General features: G+C 42.7%; 1 protein-coding gene across 2 annotated transcripts in view; it reads right to left on the bottom strand.

Moving 5' to 3' along the window:
* LOC126455702 (probable inactive tRNA-specific adenosine deaminase-like protein 3) overlaps window positions 1–23648 on the bottom strand; it is a 531452-nt gene that overhangs the window by 208180 nt on the left and 299624 nt on the right. For both annotated transcript variants that reach the window (XM_050091470.1, XM_050091471.1), the window contains one exon: window positions 2887–2982. The gene's annotated coding sequence lies outside the window, so the exon portion shown is untranslated. The remainder of the gene's footprint in view (window positions 1–2886; window positions 2983–23648) is intronic.

Raw genomic sequence — 23648 nt, 5'->3', positions numbered from 1 at the left:
ACGAATCCTACTCCCGTTATACCATTTTCAGCTGCTGTTGATATTACCCTATAGTCATCTGACCAGAAATCCTTGTCTTCTTTCCACTTCACAGAACCCTACTATACCTAGACTGAGCCTTTGCATTTCCGTTTTCTAGTTTCCCTACCACGTTCAAGCTTCTGACATTCCACACCCGACTCGTGGCATATTATCCTTCCATTGGTTATTCAATCTTTTTCTCATGGTAACCTCCCCTTTGGCAATCTCCTCCCGGAGATCCGAATGGGGGAATATTCCGGAATCTTTTATCAATGGAGAAATCATCATGACACTTCTTCAATTACAGGCTACATGTCCTGTGGATACACGTTACCTGTCTTTAATGCAGTGGTTTCCTTTGCCTTCTGCATCCTCATGCCATTGATCATTGCTTATTTTTCCGTCTTTAGGAGCAGTTTACCAACCCTAGCACAAGAGAGTATCCTAAACCTCCGTTCGCTCCTCCGCCCTCTATGACAAGGCCGTTGCCAGAATGAGGGGTGACTTCTTATGCCAGAAGTCTTCGGCCGCCAATGTCGATTATTAATCAAAATTTAAGCAGCGGCGGGATTCGAATCCGGGGCCGAAGACGTTTTGATTATGAATCAAAGACGCTACCCATAGACCACGGGTTAGAGATTAGAGTGTTCAAACAGACAGACACGACGATTTTAGATAAAACATTAAATTATGGTATTTTTTCGAGAATTGATTTTGATGAAGTAACGCCTGTACCTTGCCCCAAGTTACGGTCACGTTACCTGTGGAAACCCCATGAAATTTCGTGAAGTACGAGGGTTACTCAAAAACTAATGCACCACTTTTTTTTCTGTGTCGATAACAATGCTACGAATGCAAAACGTTACGTATGTATTATTTGAAGTCTACTGAGTGAGTGCGCCACGTTTCCGCCACTTCCGACAGATACAGTAGCTGCAGGACAGTTTCAAAATTGCGTCTGTAAGTGATGTACGTTACAAGCAACGTGCCGTCACTGAATATCTCACTGCAGAGAAAGAAACTGTGGTAAATATTCACAAACGCTTGTGCAAAGTCTATGGAGCATCTGCTGTCGACAGAAGTACAGTTAATCACTGGGCACGGAGGATGAGGTCATCAGAAGGCGGTTCGACGGGGCTCCACGATTTGCAGCGGTCGGGGAGACCATCCACGGCTGTCACACCTGACCTAGCCCCTCGAACTTCCACTTGTTTGGGTCTTTAAAGGACACCATCTGTGGAAGACATTTTGAAGGCGATGAGGAAGCGATTCACGCAATGCAGCACTGGCTCCGCCACCAGGACAAGGGATATAAACGCCCTTGTTTCGCACTGGAGGGAGGCCATAGAACGGGATGAAGATTACGTGGAAAAATATGATGTGTAGATAAAACACTATTCTTTCGTGTGTGTAATTCTCATTATGTTTAATAAAGAACTGTTGAAGAAAAAAATGCGGTCCATTACTTTCTGGGCAACCCTCGTAGTTTTGGAGATACTGTTTTCAGACAGACAAGGCGATTTTACAGTTTTATTATTAGTAATAGATATGTAGATAACATTACCAGCAATGGCACTATTACACCTCCATTGGAACGCTATTCCTTCTGTCTGACAACAGTTCTCCATCGATAACAACTTTCTGCGATTTGCTTCTCAAAGATTTTATCAAATCAGTCGCAGATGTGTTTACACATTCCATACAAGCATATTCTTTTAATAGTGTTGACTGGTACCGTGAGGAAAGTTTATAAAACTGAATCTACTGAGTTGCGTGTATCCATGATACTCCTCCAGAGGCATCATGCGATAAGAGAGCGTGTTGTGTTTCGCATGAACGATGATTACGGAACTCATGCAGCTAGCCACGGGGATGGTCATTTCATTGCATCTGAGATCGCCGCTGGATTACTGAAGTAAGTTGGTGTCTGCAAATCCAAGGGAAACCACAAACATAAAGATTACAGGGTGTCGAATTCGATAAAACTCCACGAAAGCGTAGGGGCGTGAAACGGTACAATTAAGATGCGATTAGAAAACTCACTGCGAGATAAAGATTATGACTGAAATGTGCAGACTGACTTGTCTCTATGATATACCACAAATACCGTTCAGACACACTTCAGTTATCTCGAATTGCACTTGACAACATACAGTGGTGGCTGCCGCCATTGATGAAGGTACTAATGGGCTCCATAGAAAGCTGCTTTTCTTAACAGTCAGGTACCACAGCCACACAAAATTTCTGAAACAACAGCATTTCAGCCACACGCTGTAATTCTTGTTTATTTCACACGACTGGCCGGTTTCGGATGCTACGCCATCTTCAAGCGATAGTTTACGTGCGTAAGGACAGGTCACCAAGATGGCTAGCCACCAGTATAGGGCGCGCAAATCTGCAACTTAAGAGAAGTTGTCGTCCGTAAAACTGATATACAAACAGTTTAGAAACACTTTCATAAACGATAAAACCGCCCAGTGAGAGTCAGTTGTAGAAAAGTACATTGTCATAGTGTTTCCTGTCGTCAAACAGGTAATAATATCATCAACTGAGTGCAAGCCGTCGTTCCCGTTGGCGTCAGCGCAAAGACTGTCGTTATAGAGGCACTCAGGGGTGAGACTAAACCTGCCGCACCAGCATATTTTATGTATGCCGCTCAACCACCTGGTCATAGTGGTCCACTGCGAAAAGCATCCTGTACAACGGCACACTTGGTCCCGAATTAAATCATGATCGCTAACTTAATAAGTGTAAGGTTCTAGGACGGGGGAGGGGGATGGGGAGGAAGGAGAGTAGAGAAGTAGTTGTAAACAAGACAAAAAACACAACTAATGAACAGGCAGTGTTGGACACCAATCGACATACCTCTGAAAGCTGTCGGGAGAACAGTGTAACTTCTTCCTGCTGTCAATCCGATTTGGTCTTCACTTTCTCTCCAGCGAGTGTCAGATTCTTTAACCCCTGTGACAGAAAATCAGCAATTAAAATAGAAACATTTTATTGAGCTTCCGTAATAAGAATGTTGTCTTCACTGATAACGAGCAACAAAATGTCACCTTGATTAATGTGTAAAAAATCAGATTAATACTAAGTGAATTTTGATATGCTCACTGGCTGTGTCCATATATATATATATATATATATATATGGGGTGAGCATAGCCTACTGCTCACGTTCTCAAAATCAAATTTTTGGACTTTGCTGCTTGTCTACAATTTGCCGTAATAGCTAATTTTGCACATTAAACGTATTCGCCTGTTTTATATTCGTTTCTGAACGTATGAGCTTCACTAACAGCTATGGTAAGATTTTTTCGTTGCCACGGATGTGAAGAGAAGTATGTGAGAAAAGGACCAGTTAATTTACATAGGTATATACAAAAAATATCTTTACGTGCTGAAAAATATCGAGACACGGTATTATAAAGACTTCTACCGTAGAGATAATTTCTGCGATTTTATGGTCATATGTTTACGAGACAAGTGCCAGATAAATCGGTAAGTGCGTTTGAGTAAACTGCCAGTCAGTGTATACATATCGGTGCTACGTTAACACGCAGATGAAATTTATACATGACAGTCTGATTAATGTCATTCAGTCTATTAGGTTCTCAGGCTCTTGTCAGTATCTAAGTATTTCTGCAGGAAATAGTTTTCCATACAGTGACACTGTGCGCAATTAAATAGACCAGATTCGACATATGAAACAGTGCTACAGAAAACGTAAAATTATATATATCTTTGGCTCTCACTCCTTTTATTAGCCCAAAATTCAAGCACTGATTTTGATTTATTTTTTTGTTTTTTATGCATAGTGTATGTTTTTACTTTTCTGATGAGATGGCAAAAAAATGTTCCAGATATTTTACTTGTCTACAAAAAACAGAAGCGTAAATAAAGAAAAATTTAATGTAGTAACGCACAAGCAGGTGGTGCAAATCGCTTCCTGTGTTTGCTGTAACAATTTCACAGTTCCAAACGCATCGTTAAATTCGTGACATTTCGGCACCCCCTGCAGTGTCATTGTAACGTAATTAATTAGAACAACAGAATTAGAACAATAGAACAGTGCAATAGAAAACGTAAAAAACATTGTTGGCTGTCACTCACGATCTCGTTACCGAGAAAACGTAAATAAAGTGGAATCTAAGCTATGATACTGCGGCGAAAAAGCACGATGCCACTGCTCTTCACATCTTTAAGCCAATTTCAGTTCCTGGTATCAAATTGTTAAGATGTCTGTAAAAGGCGTACACAAAGTTTCACTGTACATCTGAAGGTGATCTATCTGTAGCAACGAAGTAATTACAGTCAAGGTACGCTAAGCGCTATACGGGATATAGTGCACCGTCCCAAAAGCACGGGACTTGAGCTGTGCGGACATAAGTCTCATTCTGCACATCCGAATGCTCACTCAACTGATATTTATTCTCTACGGGTGTATCACGATATGACTCTAAACGGTATTCTGTTTCTGTACATCTTGGATCATGCCAGACGTTATCGCAGCAAACAGCTTCCAATATACTCTCGTGAAAATGATTCATACTGCGATACTTATATGGTAAATACGCAAAGAAATTTCAGCGTAGTGGAGACACGTATGCGAGATTAATGGTGGCTCAAAGCGAGATAAGATTCACAGAGCTCTGCATTATGACAAAGACATGAAATATCAATAGTCCACAGTGTTCCTTTGCATAAAGAAAGGACTATACTAAGGAAAACGCTTCTTTTCCCAAGTGCATAACGTATGAAAGTTATATCGTGCAACGGAAAGAAAACTGTGTTAATATCATTTATATGTCGTTTTCAGATAAATGGTCCTGACTAAGCCAAGAAACCCAGGGTAAATTTTTTCGTGAAAAATGAAATTTATCTCGTAATGTAACAGAACGACCACCATTTCAGTTTGTGAATCCACAACGCCTTGACCTGCAACGAGAGACAATGAACATCACATTATATTGGTATGGAATATTCTGAAAAAGCCGTACAGCAATAAATGCGTATATACCAGGTAACAAAATATCTCGGTTCTTCCGTCGTACTCTGAAAATTAATAGCGTGTACATCATAAAACGAAGAGTAACGACGCTTTTTTGTGTGTTTCACGTCTGGCTGATTTTGTAATCGCCATAAACTGTCAGCATATGAATGGTTTAACTGCATGACTTTTGTGTTGGGGAACGCGTTGCACTCTGCACAGTTACCCAAAACATCAGAACAACGAGCACAGAACATTATTTCTCCTCTTTTCTTTTGTTTCTTTTATTCATTTATCTGCTATAGCAGTTTCTTGTAGCCACGTTAACAACTGTCGTGGCTATACTCAACTGTCACCTGAGACACATATCCTGAAATAACCAAAAGACAGCAGTCAGAGAATAATGGCCACACTGTTCACATATAGATGGCAGAGCATAACGTTTCTTTCAGTAGAGATTATTAGTGAAGACTGCAGTCATGAGTTGTAGGGATAAAACGCATCAGAGCAGCCAACTGTCTGGTAAAGAGTGATCGTGTTACCAAAATTACAGCAACTGCAGACCGTTTACACACGGTGTCACTAAGCTTTATTACCCATGGACTGACCAAAAGTTCATATGAAGACGGAAGCCCTCAGGAGAATGCAGTGTGCGTGTTATAATATTCTGAGTGCTGTGGCAGCATTTAGTATTTGAGGCCAGTTTCACTGCCAATATGGTGCTTTCAACAACACGCAACCGCCTGAACACGGTGAAAACGACGCAGGTACTGGGAAGTATGTACGATGGGTGACGAAACTGGCACGACAAAGAGATTCCAAACGAACCAGTGCCAGTATCAAAGCTACCTGTGTGTGTTATTTGTCTTTTTTTTTCACTCAGTGCTATGGTGTCACGAACGACAGCACTAAGGGAAATGCTAGGCTAAATATTAATTTCTAAATTTTAAAGTTCACTTAAGTTATGTTAACCGGGGACCTAGAAACTACGGAGATGCTCCGTCCCCGCCAAAGACGCAGTGGTCCGCAACCCCACGACGACTACCACAGTCCACTTCACCCCTCCGCCGCCCCACACCGAACCCAGGGTTATTGTGCGGTTCGGCCCCCGGTGGACCCCCCAGGGAACGTCTCACACCAGACGAGTGTAAGCGTGGTGGAGTAATGGTGGTGTAAGCGTGGTGGAGTAAGGGTGGCGTAAGCGTACGTGGAGAACATGTTTGCGCAGCAATCGCCGACATAGTGTAGCTGAGGCAGAATGAGGGGAACCAGCCCGCATTTGCCAAGGCAGATGGAAAACCGCCTAAAAGCCATCCACAGACTGGACGGCTCACCGGATCTCGACACGAATCCGCCGAGCGGATTCTTGCTGGAGACCGGCGCTCCTTCCCGCCCGGAAAGCCGTGCGTTAGACCGCACGGCCAACCGAGTGGGCTTCACTTAAGTTACTAAGTTAATATTTTAATGGTTCTAATTTTTTTCTTTGTAAGTAATTCTCCTTATTAGGCGAAACATCGGTAGACATTTTTCACTTTGCCTTAGAGATCGTCTTTTTAGCCTTATCCGGCCTAAGAGGTTTCCATGTCGCCTTCTTCTCTGCTTCACAGTGTATGAAAGCTGAATAGTTAACACATGTGTATAAGGAGGCACGATTGTACTATTTTGGTTGATAATCCGCACTTCCCACACGTAACTTCATCATATATCAAAAGCAGCTTTATCTCCTCATATCTGACATTTAAACTAACTCAAAGGATGTGGTACATAAGGTCTGATTTCGAGTAGATAGAACTTTTCGTTATGTTCTGAAGGAAAACAGATCCGTTCAAGATGAAAACAAATGGTGGGTTTCATTCAACACATCAGTTACTTTATTGTCTATATCAGTTATTTCCGTGCAGGTAACGACATCATTTTTTTTTAAAAAAAGTGGATGTTAAACACTACAGTAGTAGTGCACCTGCCTAAAACAGGAAACTTCTTTCCGAAGTCGTTTTACCTCTATCGTGTCTTAGTGACTGGTTCCAGTTCAATGTAGATATATAAAAATAGCAAATTTCCAATTGACCTCTCTTCTGTCTTGAAAACAACAAAAGCTACACTTCAGTTTCAGCCATGTTGTTGTCATGTACATGATTATAACGAGTTTTTTTATGTTACTCTCAACTGAAATTTTTCCTCTATTTGGAATCTGGTATACCCATTCGGTGGAATGCTATGGATTTGAGAACGCAAAATTTTGACTCTTCGAGAGAGAGAGAGAGAGAGAGAATCGCGAAGGTTAATCCCTCCTGATAATCTGTGCGAAGCTAACACAACTAACGTGCAACAGAATCCATACTAGAATTTAAATACTAAAGACTGCCTCAATACTCTTGCGCCCCTAACGCAGGTCATACTGATACTCAATTTTCCAACCAATTTAGGCAGCAGCGCGGAGACCTCCGATCGATATGACACAGAGTGTTGCGACAGTGTGGTCGCTGAAGCACGTAGAAGTCTTCAGCTGAGGAATCTTTAGTTCACCTGAACATTATGTTCATATCTAACAAATCTTATTCTTTATTTTACATACTGTATTCAACGAAACAAGCACGCCAGGCAAAAGAACCACTCTGCTCAGGGCACATCAGTCTAATGCCATGTAACGCAGCGTCCAACCTTGATAGTCATCTCAGTTCGCCAAGGAAGAGAGTCTAACCGTTTCTTCAAGAATTCCATGTCCAGTTGAAGCCATTCACTGGTGATTAACTCCTACAGAGCTACATAATTACGGGGATACGGAGCGCTTGGTTTCACCTGCAGTTCCAAATTGTATTAGATATTTTCTGCGGTTTAAGATTGAGTGATATGACATGACAAAACAGAAATTCCAACATCAGGTGCAACTGGACACTGAAATAAATCAAATTTATACCAGACCGGGACCCGAACCGGGGCTTCCTGCTTGTCGTGAGCGGTTGTCTTAACAACTTTGGTTATCCCAACACGCTTCCCGTTCAGCCCAAATTCCCATAAATGGCACACTAAATACGTAGTGTCCCCTGTCCGTTACTCTCATGACTCGCAGCCTCAACTGATTCCTGCAAGAGGTCGAACGAAGAGTGCATCCGCACTGAGGGTGTTATTTGCCGTCAAGGCGCATTTACGAGGGAAGAGCGGAAAGTAACTCATAATAATTTTATTATTAAAATGTTTAATAGGTAACAAAACAAAAAAACAAATGCATTTACATCTTTTACCAGCTTTTCTACATAGTCACCAGCGCGCTCAACACATTTATCACATCGTGGTAGCAGTGTGAATATGCACTGTTGGTAGAAGTCCATTAGATTGGAGTATAGCTATCTGCTGTCGGCTGATTTCACTTCCGTATCTTTCTCAAATCGCTGGCCGGCCAGTAATTTCTTCATGGGAGCAAACAGGTGGAAGTCCGACGGTGCGAGGTATGGTGGATGGTGGAGCACCTCCCACCCAAATTTGGCCCTTTTTGTTATGTGTCAGGCTCTTAGGCACCCAGCGAGCACTAACTTTACGAAATTTTACAGCGTCACGGAAAATATCGTAGACCACACCATAAGAAATAATGAGCTGCCGCGATAAGTTTCTCAGTTACACATGCCAGTCGTTCAAAATTGCTGTCGCACTGGTTCCGGCATACTGCGCGGTTGCAACTGTTGCCGGCCGCCCGGGGCATGGCTTTCACTAATGTTCACACGGCCGTCTTGGCAGAACGCACACCACCTGGAGACATTGCTACCGTCCACACAATGATTCCTACTCACGCCACTCATGCTCCTGGGAATTGCACTCGGTTTATGTCCTTCGGATGACGAATATCGAACTACGCTTAGCTGCTCTTCACAAGTTGACGACAGTAACATGCGCTCTATTTTTATTTAGGAGTTCAGGCCTGTCTCACTAGAGCTGTACATTGAAACAAAATACTCTCTGTAGCACGAACTTCAAACGATGTCGTCGTGAAATTTCAACAGTCCAGCCGCAATACCACTGGAGATAACAATTATTGTGCTTCACTTTCAGGTCCTCCCCCGTTTTTATGTGCGTGGTGTCTGTTATTTCCGACATGTCAAAAAGAACAGACACCGCACGTATAAATTAGCTGATCTGGCGAGAAAGTCGAGGAGCGACAGGATGCCTGAGAGTTCGTCAAAAAAGGAACGTGGTCGTGCAGTCCTGGGAACACGGCTGCTGCCACAGCATACCCCGTCGTGGACGTGTAGAAGACAGGCAAACAGTTGGCTACCGAAAATCGACAGAACTGAAATAAACATCATGGTTCATAACCACGGTAACCTCAATGATGCGGTCTAAGTCATGCTACGAAAAATACCCAATACGTAAAAGATCAACCACTCGCCTGAACTGCAGGTTCCATAACTGCGATTTGAAGGCATCGGAGACCCGTCGGAGTACTTGACGCTTGCATACAGCGATCCCTGAAAAGCGATATCGTGACTTGGACCACACTACTCGCGGCGATTCACTACTGCCCAGTTTTCGTGTTGTTCGGCGCATTGACAACGTGCAGCTTTATATGTCGTTGAGTGCGATGTGCTTTTAAGAGGTACATCATTCCACACATTATGAATTAGCTCGAAGAGAACGGTCTATTGACACACAGTCAATACGGATTTAGGAAGCGTCGTTCTTATGAAACACAACTAGCTCTTTAATGTTGAGTGTTACTGACAAGGGATTTCAGATTGATTCCTTATTTCTATATTTTCGGAAGGATTTTGAAACTGTACCTCACAAGCGGCTTGTAGTCAAATTGCGTGCTTACGGAATATCGTCTCAATTATGTGAATGGATTCGCGATTTCCTGTCAGAGGAGTCATAATTCGTAGTAATTGACGGAAAGACATCGAGTAAAACAAAAGCGATTTCTGGCGTTCGCCAGGGTAGCGTTATAGGCCCTCTATTGTTCCTTGTCTATATAAGATATTTAGAAGACAATCCGAGCAGCCGTGATAGGTTGTCGCAGATTTGGAAATTGGAAATTTGTGGTAAGGTCTTATGGGACCAAATTGCTGAGGTCATCGGTCCCTAAGCTTACACACTAAATCTAAAACTAACTTACGCTAAGGATGACACACACACTCATGCTCGAGGGAGGACTCAAACCTCCGAAGGGGAGAACCGCGCGGACCGGGACAAGATGTCCAGACAGCGCGGCTACCCCGCGCGGCTTTGTTGCAGATGACGCTGTCGTTTATGGTCTAGTAAAGTCATCAGAAGATCAAAACAAACTGCAAAGCGATTTAGAAACGATATTTGCGTGTTGTGAAAAATGCCAATTGACAAAAAATAGTGAAATGTGTGAGGTCATCAACATGAGTGCCAAAAGGAATCGCCGGCCGGGGTGGTCGAGCGGTTCTAGGCGCTTTGGTCTGGAACTGCGTGACTACTACGGTCGCAGGTTCGAATCCTGCCTCGGGCATGGATATGTGTGATGTCCTTAGGTTAGTTAGGTTTAAGTAGTTCTAAGTTCTAGGGGACTGATGAGCTCCAATGTTAAGTCCCATAGTGCTCAGAGCCATCTGAACCATTTGAACCAAAAGAAATCCGTTAAACTTCGGTTACAGATTAAAAAAGTCAAATATAAAGGTCATAAATTCAACTAAGTACCTAAGAATTACTATTATGAACAACTTAAATTGGAAAGAATACACAGAAAATGTTGTGAGGAAGAAGAACTAAAGACTGCGCCTTATTGGCAGAACATAGATGATGCAACAGATCCATTAAAGACACTGCCTGCACTACGCTTGTTCGCCCTCTTTTGGTACTGCTGCGCGGTGTGGAATCCTTACCAGATATAATTAAAGGTGTACACCGAGAAAGTTCAAAGAAGAGCAGCACGTTTTGTATTATCGAGAAATACGGGAGCGAGTATCACTGACATGATTTGTGGTGGACATAACTGAAACAAAAGGCGTCTCTCGTTGCGGCGGAATTTTCTCACGAAATTTCAATCACCAGCTTTCCCCTCCGAATGCGAGAATATTTTGTTAACGTCGACCTATGTAGGGAGAAGCGATCATCATAATAAAACAAAGGAAATCAGAACTCACACGGAAAGACATACTCGTAGGTGTCCGGTTTTTTCGCGCGCTGTTCCAGATTTGAATAACAGAGAATTATTGTGAAGGTCGCTCGATGAACCCTCTACCAGGCTCTTAAGTGTGATTTGTAGGGTATCAATGTAGATGTAGGTGTAGATGAAATGACTATTACATGTAGTTCCCTTCGCAGTTTTCGCTCTAAAACCAATTGAGATGGACTTGAATTTACTAACAGCAGTAATTCTAGTCGAGTTTTAAACTGGTTACCGTTGACAGCGTACCCTTGTCTGCTTTCCCCGACCGTTACGATCTTTTTACCACCATTGTTCTTACGTCGTGCTACTTGGTTACGAACGGTGCACCATTCCTTCTAGACACGTTCAACAATCCGTTCTGGTACACCAACAGTTTGGACAGACTTCATTCGCAGTATGATCTTGAGCACGACCAGACATGGTGGCTCCAATATGACATTCTGTCACGTTTCCAAATCGACTCATGTCCAACGTGATTCCATACGCACGATTAGCTCATGCCCACTATTCCGCTGCCATGACTTGACAGTGGAGAGTCACGAGACCGTCTCGTACCAGTTCTATGACATCTACAGAACTCTAGAGCGACCAGTGTGCTCTTTTAACGTGCTGCCCGGAGAGATTTTTTTTTCCCCTGCTAATTCCTTTATTACTACGACAACAGAATTAACAAATCAATTCTGCGGCCATGCTGGAATCAAATTTCAAACTATCTTAGCCACGCTATTTGTTGATTAGACCTGTTTTACGCTTACTATTTATATACATACTATTTATATCTATACATATAATAAAATTGTAACTCACCGATATCTGTACATTCGAGATATTTAAGAAAACTTAGAATAAGGACTCTTTATAACAGCAATAGAAACCCAAACAATAATTTTTAGAATTTTTGTTTGTTTCGTTGTCTATCTGTCTGTCTATATGTTTGTACACGCATCACAATTTGCTTGAAAAATGGTATAAACTGCATCACCTCAATGAAAATGTTGACAGTAGCTTTTGGCAAAGTGCTATACATGTTTCAAAGAGGGTCGAGAAGACGTTGAAGACGATGACCATCCTGGTCGCCCCAGCACATCAATTACTGACGACAATGTAGAAGAAGTAAAGAAAGTCTTTCTGGAGAATCGCCGAATCATCATTATAGTTGTTGGTGATGATATCGGCATATACTTTGGCTCATGCGAAGCAATTTTTTAGGATGTTTTGGGCATGAAACGTGTAGCAAGAAAGTTTGTTCCGAAACTGTTGAATTTAGAGCACAAACAACGTCGCGTAGACATCGTCCAGGAACTGCTAAATGAAGTCGACAACGATCCAGAACTTCTGAAGAAAGTTATAACAAGTGACGTCGAAAACAAGGCCTAATCGTCTCAATGGAAACTGCCTAAAGAGCCAAGACCGAAACAAATTCAACAGTTTCGATCAAATGTGAAGGTTCTTCTGTTTTCTACGCTTACAATAGTATAGAGCATCATGAGCTCCTGCCTTATAGTCGTACGGTCAATAAGGAATAGTAACTGGAATTTATGCGCCGTTAGCGAGAAGCAATCCGAAAAAAAGACCAGGATTGTGGCAAAACCACTAGTGGAAATTGCAGGATGATAATGCTCCCAGTCACACCTGAATGCTTGATCGTGATTTTTTTCACAAAAAAACTTTATATTGCCCTTGCCATCGTGTTCACCGGACATTGCTACCTGCGACTTCTTTCAGTTCCCGAGGCTGATAACCATGAAATAACGTCGTTTTTTCACCACTGACATTATAAAAATAGAAACGCTAAAGGAGCTGAACACCATAACAAAAAGTGAGTTCCAGCTGTGCTTTCAAGATTGGAAAAAGCGGTGAAACAAGAGTACTATATCTGAGGGGGATTACTTTAAAGGGCACAAGGTTGATATTTATGAATAAATATTCTTTAAGAAAAACAAAAATCCCCGTTACTTTTCAATCACACCTCGTATACACCCATTCATAATTGAAATTAATTTTTAATGTCGAATTGTGTTCACACACGAATATATTCTAAGCACATCAGCCTAAATTCTTATGTTTCTTCACATCAAAGCCAACAGCCATTCGCTTTCCCTCTCAGCAGCCCTCCTATAGAGACACACCTACAGTGCAAAACACTGTACCGTGCCTATAAAGTGCAAATAATTCAAGCACTGCAAGCAGCTGCCTGTTCCTGTGGAAGACTACATGTTACTTTCTGCATTCGCTTGTCGAAGATTACTGATGCCTGCAAAATCTGACTTTCCTGACGAAGACATTTTCCACGTTCCTAGAGATGCAGCCAGTGCATGACGTTCACATAAGATGACCTCTTGCCACTTTTGGTGCTCAGGAAAGCATTCTAGTTGACCTAAATTCGAATGTTTCCCGTGGTCTAATGGGTAAGAGAGTGAGAGGTCCATTTCCTTTCCTTCTAAGCTTTGTTACTTCCGCCTACGTAGCGGGGCAGCCAATGTCTGACTCACGTGCACAGAACGCTGGTTCAGTTCCCAGTATTGCCAGGGCTTCTGTTCAAATATAAAAATAGAAAACTGCACTCCGTCACTTTTGAAATTTTGTGTTTATTCTGGTTGCTGGCGGGTATAGGATGACGATCAGTATTTATATTCATAGCGAAAATAGATTAACGTTTGTCCAATAGCCAATTAAAACGGAAGCTACCTGCTGGATACTAGCAACAATGTTGAAATCCATACCCCGCATCCCCCAAAGACAATAAAACTGTACCTTTCGTATGCCCCATCTGAAGATGCGCCAAAAGACCCGAAAATTAGTATTTGGGAATAAAGAAATAGTTCGAAAGTGACTGGTTGCAGTTTTCTATATTTATATTCAATACACAGTCACTGCTCTAGGACAGTGGTTCCATACACAGACAGCTCAGAAACTAGAAACATATTACCTACAACTTTGAAACATTATAGTTTCGTATTGCTCTGCATTTGATAACCCTCTTTTACTAAAGTGTGTATTACAGAGCATTGTCAAACAAAGTTCTTCGAAAGAAGCAAAAATAAATAAACATTGGGGGGGGGGGGGGGGGGACGAAATGTTCTGGGGTAATAAAACGGGGCGCCAGGTAGAAAAATTTAGGAACCAAGGTTCTAAAATATTCATAATGGATCAGCTTCATCTAAAGCCTGAGATTTTTGCTTGGTGGGCGGACTGCAACAGGGCTGACTCGTGAGGCCAACTGAATGAATGAAAATATCTGATCCTAGGTCTGGAAAACAGAGAACAGCTGGGATAAAGGAGTATTGAGCCCGTGTTCCTCCATACCACATCCGAATGACTCCATTTGACGTCCACATGACTCCATTTGGCATTCAAATGACACCATTTGACATTCTAATGACACCATATGACATGCGAATGACACCATATGATATCAAAATGATGGCAATTGATGTATGATCGACACCATTTGCCATCCGAATAACAACATTTGACAAGGATCATATGGAGGGCAGTTGTCATCGTATGGTCCACTGGGCCTCATCGCGGAATTACTTTATTTATACAGTTACAAATGGCGTTTCCTACAACGTACCTCAAGTGCACATGATCCACCAGTTGGAGGAAACAAGAGCAGTGCATAATTTTTCAGCATGATGGTGCAACACCACAGCGATTTACTCAGTGTCTCTAGAGGTCGAGGTACACGTATTTCCTTGAAGAGTAGATAAACTACATCAACTCCTGTCCACCACACTAGGTAGGAATCTGTTGTGTACATAGTTCCGCGTAGTCAGCGCGAACACAACTTTCCCACTAGAGCGCACCCCGCTAAGCACAACAGCGCAGGCGCAGCGCTCGTCCGTCTCCGCACTACGAGATGGCGCTGTCTTAGAGACGGACCAAATTCTGCTTCCGCCGATCCGCGTATTAATATGTCACGCAGCCAATGAGATTGCTGCTAACGTAGAACCTTTTGTCCTCGCGGATCACACTCGCGCAGTGATACCTGAACGCGCGAGGTATTGTAACGAGTGTACAGACCTCCGATTAGTCAGTCTGCATCTATCTGCACCTGTCTGTACCAGTCTGCCTTTGTCTGTACCAGTTTATAGTCAAGTTTCAGTCTGCGCCTAATAAGATTATCACATTCCTGCACATAGCCATGAAGAGAAATGTATAGACACTTTGTCAAGTATCAGACATATCTGAGAATAAAATTAACGTACCAAGACCAAAGGAACTTCAGGTTGTCAATTGTAAACAGCATCCAGAATCAAGTTACGTAATATCTATGCTTTTATTTATTTTAATAAATGTGTGTGAAAATTAATCAAGTTCTGTTTAAAGCTGGTCACCGTCAATCTGCTACTCTAAGCGTGCAAGTGGCATTTCTATCGTCTGACCTAACGGCAGAAGATAAACACACCACGATAAGACCACGAGACATATTGCTGACACTCGCCAACTGCATTGGAGCGACAAGTCAAATAATCTGATGGTGTGTGTACGGAAGGTCTTACAGTACGCACACCACAGAATTATTTACTATTTCCTGTTGTAGTGTGTCACACGGACTGTGAGCGCGGATTTTCTTGCCTGAATTTTGTTATCACTCTAATGAATATAATTTAAACTGCCCAGTCTATCAGTGTTGCTATGCTGCTAAAGAAGAATCGAATCATCGCAAACGTGTTCTCAGGCTCATACACTGGCGTCTCTGCGCCGTAAACAAATATTTACGAGATACATTCATTATAAGTAATCGCACCACTCTTTTAGCTTCAGAGACCAAAGCGCCTAGAACCGCTCGACCACCCCGGCCGGCGATTCCTTTTGGCACTCATGTTGATGACCTCCGGCGGGGAATAGGTGAGGTGGGTGTAGCCTTGTATGTTTGAAGTGAGTGCTTATACAACTAATGAAATCTGGTGAGGGGGGGGGGGGGTAAATCCTTGGGTGCTTGAGGCAGGATAAGTTACCCTGGTAGGACTGGGTTCTCCTCCCAAAAAAAGAATTCAGAGATGGTTCCCTATAAGTCTGGCGTAAAGGTTGAATGGAGACCAAGTAACACCAAAAAAAAAGAAAATGGTTCAAATGGCTCTGAGCACTATGGGACTTAACATCTGTGGTCATCAGTCCTCAAGAACTTAGAACTACTTAAACCTAACTAACCTAAGGACATCACACACATCCATGCCCGAGGCAGGATTCGAACCTGCGACCGTAGCGGTCACGCGGTTCCAAACTGAAGCGCTTAGAACCGCACGGCCACACCGGCCGGCTCAGAGTAATAGTTGACTCAAATAGGAAGACATCTCTCAAGACACCCTCCACAAGCCGCAGGAGCACTAGGCCACCGCCACACATGCAAGGAAATAGGGAATCCTGCAGTCCTCGCGGAGATTGCGGACGTCGAGTTATATTATCGATATTTCTCGAGATGAGGACGGCGGTTGTTCCGGGAACTGATCTACATTTCAGAGCTCTCTGTATTTCCACATAGCGGCCTACAGTCAACACAGAGAACGCGGATCGCATTGTACACATCTGAACCGCTTCTGTCTGCCGCCTCTCTAGTTTCCCAGACATTCTGCATGCTCGATCAGAAGCCGACCGATGTTTCCTTCCGCACACATTACACCAAGACAGAATTATTTAGATGAAAATGAGCTTAAAACTGCTCTTTCCACTCAACATGCGAGGTGCACAGTTTCCCCAAAATTATGAGTTCCATAGAAAAACAAACAGGATTAACTGAAAAATCTCTATGCAGCTTTGGGTCAACGTAACGGAAAGCATTTATTCAGTAGTTCTGAGCATACTCCCTTAAGTACAGTTATCGCTGAGAGTTTCAACTGCAAGTTGACGTATTGCCCACTTCAGGAAACTGGCACGTAAATCGTTTTATGTTCGCTTGCCAGAAATAAAGGAGCCGGAATGGCCTTCCGAAGAGGCAGTTAACTCAAGCGGTTGCGTCGCTACCACCGCAAATGGCCTCTCTTGCAGAGACCCATTCGGAACAGGACTTCGCTCTGCTCTATCTCGACAACAATATCCTAAGTCCCTTCTGTCTTGTTCTCATACTAAAAATGTTCCAAATAAAATAAACCGGCTTTTGTCCTGAAAACCCTCGAATCGTATTAAACCCAAATGGTACAATGGTATTCTTGTAGCTGTTTGCGTCTCGAGACATGACTGCAAAAATTAGATCTATATTTTCTTTATTCAAGCGTATGAATGTTCAACGACAAAAAAAAGAAATATTAGAGTTGAAAAATCACCATGTTTCAAGCAGGATACTGGTCATCGTCGTTTCCTTGACAGCCATTACACTAAAGTACGGGGTCCTCCATGCCAATTCAATGGCTGTTTCCCATGCCACTCCAATGGCAGAACATAGTTCTCATCGATCTCATCCGCCTAGCCTGGTTACTTAGCTCCACTACGGGGCATGCCGCTGTAGCCTAACCTCTTCTAATGACTCACGATGGCATCACCATAAATGGACATGTATAGGTCGTTGTCACTGAAACAAAATTAAATTAGCACTAAGGACTTTACTTGTTCTCAGTCGACGGATAGATGCTCGGTATGTAACAGTGACAATACTCGCTGCGAGGTGTACAGTGCTGACAGTGCACAGCGCCCGGTGGATTAAAGCTGGAAAAGACCAACAAGTCACGTTCAAAAAAAAAGAACGAACTCGCAAAATTACAGACCAGCATCCCTAAAATCGGTCTGCTGCAGCATTCTTGAACATATCCTGAGTTCGAATAGAATAAACTTCCTGGAGTCAGAAAATCATCTGTCCACAAATCAGTACAAATTTAGGAAGAACCGCTCGCGCGAAACTTGTATCCGCGAACCATCGATGAAGAGCAACAGGTAAATTCCTTGTTTCTAGATTTCCGGAAAGCGTTTGACACGGTGCCCCACTGCAGACTTTTAACGAAGATACGAGCATACGGAATAGGTTCCCAGATACGAGAGTGGCTCGAACACTTTTTCAGTAATATATCCCAGTACGTTGTCCTCGACGGCGAGTGTTAATTAGGGATAAGGGTACCGTCAAGAGTGTCCCAGGGAAGTGTGATAGTGTCGCTATTATTCTCTCTGTATATACATGGTCTGACCCCCAAATAATGAGCAGCTATCTCCGGTTGTTTCCTGATGACTATGTGGTGAACGTGAAGGTACCATCATTGAGTAGCTATAGGAGGATACAACAAGACTTAGACAAAATTTATATTTGGTGCGATAAATGGCAGCTGACTCTAAGTGTAACTTAGTGCACGTAAACAGGGAAAACAATCGCGTAATGTTCGAATACAGTACCGGTAGTGAGGTGCTTGACTCAGTCAGGTCAGTTAAACATCTAGGTTTAACGTTGAAAAGAAATCTGAAATGGAATGAGCATGTAACGCTTGAAGTGGGGAAGGCCACTGGTCCACTTCTTTTATACTGGGAAAATTTTAGGAAAGTGCGATTCATCTGTAAAGGAGACAAAAGGAGACAGCATACAGAACACTAGAGCGATCCATTCATGAGTATCGCCGGGTCGGATTAAAGCGGGGTGCGAGGGGCGGGGGGGGGGGGGGGGGGTGCTATATCTTTTGCTGGTAGGTTCAGTCAACATGCGAGTATTACGGTGAGGCTTCCAGACGTTCTTTTCGCGGAACCCTATTGGAAAAAAAAATTAAAAAAAAAACATCGGCATTTGAAGCTGGCTGCAGAACGATTGTACTGCCGTCAAATACATCTCGCGTAAGGACCATAAAGATAAGATACGAGAAATTAGGTTTCATACGGACGCATATAGGCAGTAGTCGTTTTCCCTCGCACTTTATGCGAGTGGAACGCGAAATAAAATGCCTAGGGTACCCTCCGTCACGCACCATACGGTGGCGTAAGGACTATGTATGTAGATGTAAATGCAGATGTAGATGTAGACTATTACTCTCCAGAGTCCAACGTGTCTCCGCTACTTATTCCCTCTCTGATACTACCAAACAGATGAAGTCAGTTTGCAACCTAATACACTGTACCGGAAACATATCAAAAGGCTGTTGATTGAAACTTAGAATAAGTGGATGAGGTGAATGGGATCTGCTTATATTTAATGAAAAGAGCATTATTATTATTATCATCATTATTATTATGACTCATCTCAAAATGTACGTACGAGTAGCTAACGATCTCCAGGAAAACTGTTGACACTTGCATAGTGCATTAAATACCAGCTGAATCCAGTCACATTTCGATCGTAGTATGAAATTAGTCAGGCATATTTCCTAACACTATTCCTCAGTCAAAAAACGTAAATAATTAAATAATGATCGTAACTTTAACGATACATACGAAGATACTTGTTTTACCTTAATCTAACTTAGTTAATTCTTAGAAAATTAGTGAATAGATGTCAGACTTTTTTACACGCTTCCAGGCAATATGCAAATCCGCTGTTGTAATTTTATGCACTAAAATAAACATTAAATTATCTATATAAGAAAGGTGTGCTCCCTTGGGACCCAGCGAGTGATTAATAAACTGGATTCGATATAGGAAAAACAAGGTTCAAATCACAATCTGGTCATCAAGATCAGGGTTTATAGCGGTTTTCCTAAATCATAACAGACAAATGCCAGAATGCTCTCTTTGGGAACGAGAAGGCTGCTTTCTTTCTTCATCCTTATCCACTCGTAGCGTGAGCTCTATTTATACTGACTTCGTCTTCCATCGGAGTTTGGGACCTAGTCTTCCTTGCTTTACTCTCTACTTTGAATAGGCAAATGTGTCACAAATAATGAAAAGCACTGTCTTAGGTTCATAATGCGACGCGAAGAGGATATTCTTCTGTTAGGTGAAAACATGGGTGACCTGAAGCTTATTGTATTAATACCCTCTTGTGTGCTCCTGCTTCTTTCTGGAGAACTTGATTCTATGCAAAATTAGATCTTCTAAGAGATAAGGCGGGTAAGTACTTTCCCTTGGAGTATCCGATTCACATGAAAATATGTATCGTATCGAATAAGTGAGACGAAAAGAAAGCACTCGCCCAACCGAAGGTGGAACCCGATCTGTCCCGAGGGGTGTGTGGCACATAGGAATGTTGTACATTAATGGAGACTCAGGGATACTGGGCAACCTCCCTGAGTAATTTGCCTTACATCAGTGCTGGGCTCCGCTGGTGTGGACCAAGTGTATATCTCCTATATTCGCGAGAACAAAATGGAGAGTACAGCAGAAAAAAATTGAGGGGCTCTGTGTTCAAGATACCTCAAATGTTCAAACATGGGGTGCTGAGCCGATAGAAGCTATTTCTGCAGGTCGATAGGACGCAACCAGTTCCGCAGTGGAAAAACTTGCCGACAAACGGGATCAGTTCAAGGTTAAAGCCCTGTCTGTGACACGGAGGAAGAAACGAATGTGTTTCTAAGAACAAATGGAGGGAAATAAAAGGTCTTGAACCGAATATCCTCCAAGAAAAGACGTTTCAACGTGAAGGGAGTAAACAGACACCATCTATTTCTCAAGACGAAGCAAGAGAAAGATGGAGAAGTGTGTTACTCCCTGTTCACAAGAGAAAAGCATCCAGAACAAATGGAGACAGAAACAAAAAGTCAGCCTATAGTATTGCAGTCTCGGTTGTTAGGACGGCATGTATGCAACAAGACTACCCTCATGTCAACATTACATTAAAGATAGAGGAGCTAGTCCATAACGCCCTCCTTTAAAAAACTGGGGAGGACACAAGTCAAGGTCCTAAATTCAAGGGTTTAATTGCATAATGGTGCTCTATCTGTCAGATGGAGACAGAGGACTGGCTGAAAGTACCTAAGACATCTAAGTGGGATGAAGCTGCTGGTCAAGAAAGCAACAGAACTATTGAAGACCGCTAAGGCATCATTAATTCTGCTAAGAAAATTCTTTAGTTTCCTCTCCCCCCCCCCTCTCCCCTCCGAGATGCTCCAACAGAAACTACGGGTTCAGAACCAGAAAGTCTCGGCAGAGGACTAAAGGATCATTAACTGTAAGTTGAAACTGACAGCCCAACCGTTTTGGAAGTCGGAGAGAAATACCTGAAGGCAGTGGGAGAGCAAGACCTAAAACTGTTATCGCAGGTGAGTGTCAAGATGATTACAGACATTATTACTCTGCTATTCACAATTAACTGCCTGGCAGAGGGTTCAATTAACTACCTTCAAGCTGTCTCTCTACCGTTCCACTCTCGAACGGCACGCGGGAAAAACGAGCACTTTAATTTTTCAGTGAGAGCCCTGACATCTCTTATTTTATCGTCATGATCATTTCTCCCTACGTAGGTGGGTGCCAACAGAATGTTTTCGCAATCAGAGGAGAAAACTCGTGATTGAAATTTCATGAGAAGATCCCGCCGCAATGAAAAATGCCTTTGTTTTAATGATTGCCACTACAATTCACGTATCATGTCTGTGACACTATCTCCCCTTCTTTGTACTTTTTTGATGTCATCCGTCAGTCTCACCAGATGCGGATCCCACACCGCACAGCAATACTCCGCCCTATTGGGCCGACAAGCGTGGTGTAAGCAGTCTCTTTAGTAGACCTGTAGCACCTTCTAAGTGTTCTGCCAATGAATCTGCCACTGAATCGCAGTCTTTGGTTTGTTCTACCCACAATATTATCTATATAGTCGTTCCTATTTAGGTTATTTGTAATTGTAATCTCTAAGTATTTAGTTTGATTTACAGCCCTCAGATTTGTGTGAGTTATCGCGTAATCGAAATTTAGCTAATTTCTTTTAGTACTCATGTGAATAACTTCACACTTTTCCTTATTCAGGGTCAATTGCGCAAGTTGGCGGCTGAATGTTGCCTTCTGGGGAAGCAGGAGGAGAATGTGGTCAAGATCCAAGAACACTACGTGTACAAATGGGGTGCATCTTCGGAGGAACTGGACTTAAGCTGATTTGACGCGAGGAATCTACAAAACACCAGAACATGCAAATGTTTAAAATTAAATTTCATTTATGCCGATGATGACCTTTTGTTGCCGGAAGGAAACAGCGAAAGAAAGAGAGAACAAAGGAAGTGGTATTGGTCTCAGCATACGTTCTTTATCAGAAAAGTGCACCTCCATCACATGAAGTGTAGACACTGGTAGACAGCTGCTTGCGCCTGAAGGAGTAACAGGTAGTATGGCATGATTTGTATAAACAAAGAGACGCTAATATCAAAATCACTGTAGATGTAGATGTAGAATTTCTTCCACAATAAATTTGGCCTAATATTTGAAACCAGCTTTCCTAAAAAGCTATCCAGAAAATCCATTAAAAATAAGTAAGCAATGAATAAAAATGGGGTTTAAAATTTTGTGTAAGAGGAAGAGGGAAATTTAGACAAGTATAAAGGCCAGAATAAGTCAAGATCCGACATTACTTGCATACTACAAAAATACTGTTACAATGAAAGGAAAGTCATTAAAACATTACGTATGCACGTCCTGACAGAAATTAATAATGCAGACAATAAGATTAAAAGTATATGGGATATTGTCAAACCGGAGACGGGGTAGCCAGTCAGTGACGCAGATTCCATAACAAACCAAAGTAGAATGCTAAGACTGATAATTCATAAGCTGAAAGTACTTTTAACAATTACTTCCTAAATCTAGCAGCAAAAGTACACATATGAGTAGACTTCTTTATATCCACACTGGACAGTTATCCTTCGGATAAAACTCACGTGGGTCATCTGACTAATAAGGATCAAGGTTTGGTCTGTGTATATTTGCATTTTAATGCTTTGTTTGTCACTGTTTCTGTCAGGAACATACTAGGTATTTGCATTAACGAGTATGGAAAACAGCCTAAAAACCGCACTCTGCCTGGATGATTTAACTGGCGTCAGTTCGAGTCTGACTCATTCCCCAGTCTCGCTAGCCAGCACAGAACACGTTACGCTATACGAGCAAATTGCACTACAGATCGACGTAATTTACGTATTTGTTCTCTCGATCCAATTCAGACTTTATGCCGTGTTCCCCTTTTTCTTCCTTCCTAACTCTGTATCGGTTTATCTACCCACCTATCTCTCGCGTTCCTTAATGCAGTGAAATTTTCCCTCAGTCCTAAAGCTACGGATTGCTGTTCTTCTGGTTCGCCGATTCGGACAAGAAATGGGCGGAATCTGTTCGAGAAGAGCGGCAGACAGACGACTGCCTAATGCCGTCCGATTTTTCTCCTCTCGAGACGCAATTATAAAGGCGGCTCGGCCCCCGACGAGCAGGGTAGAGATCTGGCGTCGTCTTGTGTTGTGTGCCCCGGCCCGGCGACCGCCCCCTCCTTCCGTGAGAGGGGTAGTGAACGGCCCACTGCAAATTGAAAAAGATACCGGGAGGCAGGAGCGCACACAGAGAGATACACACACACAGTAGGGATTACGCCCCCGCTGCGGCCCGTCCCCCCACCCTGCGGCCTTTAAACAGCAGAGCTCAGTAGCCGGCACACAAACAGGCCGTGGTCCGATCACGTAGCGGGTACAATTCTGTGTAT

Source organism: Schistocerca serialis, chromosome 2 (genome assembly GCF_023864345.2).
Source record: "Schistocerca serialis cubense isolate TAMUIC-IGC-003099 chromosome 2, iqSchSeri2.2, whole genome shotgun sequence".
NCBI classification, from domain to species: domain Eukaryota; kingdom Metazoa; phylum Arthropoda; class Insecta; order Orthoptera; family Acrididae; genus Schistocerca; species Schistocerca serialis.
Note: the sequence above shows the minus strand (reverse complement) of the source record. Positions and strands in the feature narration are given on the sequence as shown.